The sequence below is a fragment of the Elephantulus edwardii genome, unplaced genomic scaffold (assembly GCF_000299155.1).
Source record: "Elephantulus edwardii isolate Elephantulus edwardi_28Jun2011 unplaced genomic scaffold, EleEdw1.0 scaffold00014, whole genome shotgun sequence".
In the NCBI taxonomy this organism is placed as follows: Eukaryota; Metazoa; Chordata; class Mammalia; order Macroscelidea; family Macroscelididae; genus Elephantulus; species Elephantulus edwardii.
Genome location: NW_006399764.1, coordinates 21066705 through 21067801, shown reverse-complemented (window position 1 = coordinate 21067801; position 1097 = coordinate 21066705).

Below are 1097 nucleotides of genomic sequence, written 5' to 3'. Positions count from 1 at the left end.
TTTTGATAGTAAGTTGAAGACCTAATTTATCAAGTATTAATAAAATATAGATATAAAGTATGTTTAAATTAAAACAGAGTGGCATCCACTTTCTAAACCACATGCCTCTGGAAACTCTATTGACTTTGATAAATGACGATAGTTGTAGAAAAGCTTCAGGCCCTTTGTTTATACTGTCCCTACGAGTCATGCTCGACTCCACGGCAACCAACAACATCCCAGATTCATCTGATAATGGAAACTTGCTTTTTATATACATCAGTTTAGCTTTACATTTGTGTTTTGAAACCATTGACAAAAGTATGTTAAAATGTGTTGTGTTGGTCAGAGGCAAAATGTCCATGTACATATTTGTACTTTTGCTGCTATTACACTCTATAGTGACTGTAAACTTTATTCTTTAAAAATTTAATAGTGTTTGAAATTTAATCACTCTTGTTCTGCTGGTCTGCAGAATAATACAGAAATATGCTTACGCTTAAGCTAGATATTACATTTTCTTGAGCATGGTTTGATTTTTTTTTAAACACTTTTGTCTACTGAGAAATAAATAGGTTAAAATCTCTACATTATTTAGTTCCTCACTTTTAAGGTGAAAGAGACATTTTGGGTGAACAATTAATTGAGTGGATTATAAATGTTGCCAATATTTATGGTTCTGTTCTTTTTATCATTTATGATCTTACTTCAGGTACATTATCAAGCATGGCTAATACTTGTTTGTTGTGTGTCATGTGCCATCAAGTCTCCTGTGACTCATAATGACCCAGTGTACAACAGCTTCTGAAGCCAGCCCAGTCCTAAAACAATCTCACTGACTCTGGCCCATCTACCCTTATTACCCCACTTACTGCATCAATCCATCTCGTCGGGAGTTTGCCTCTCCTGTGATGTCCCTTCACCCTTCTAAGTTTGATGTCTTCTCTGAGGACCAGTCCCTTCTGGTCACATACCCGAAGTATGTGAGACAGAGCTTCAAAATCCTAGCCTCCAAGGAGCAGGTTGGTTTCTCCCTCTGCAAGACACATTTACTTTCTTGGTGGCCCATAGTATGTTCAAGACTCTTTTCCAGCACCACAACTCAAAGGCATTGATTC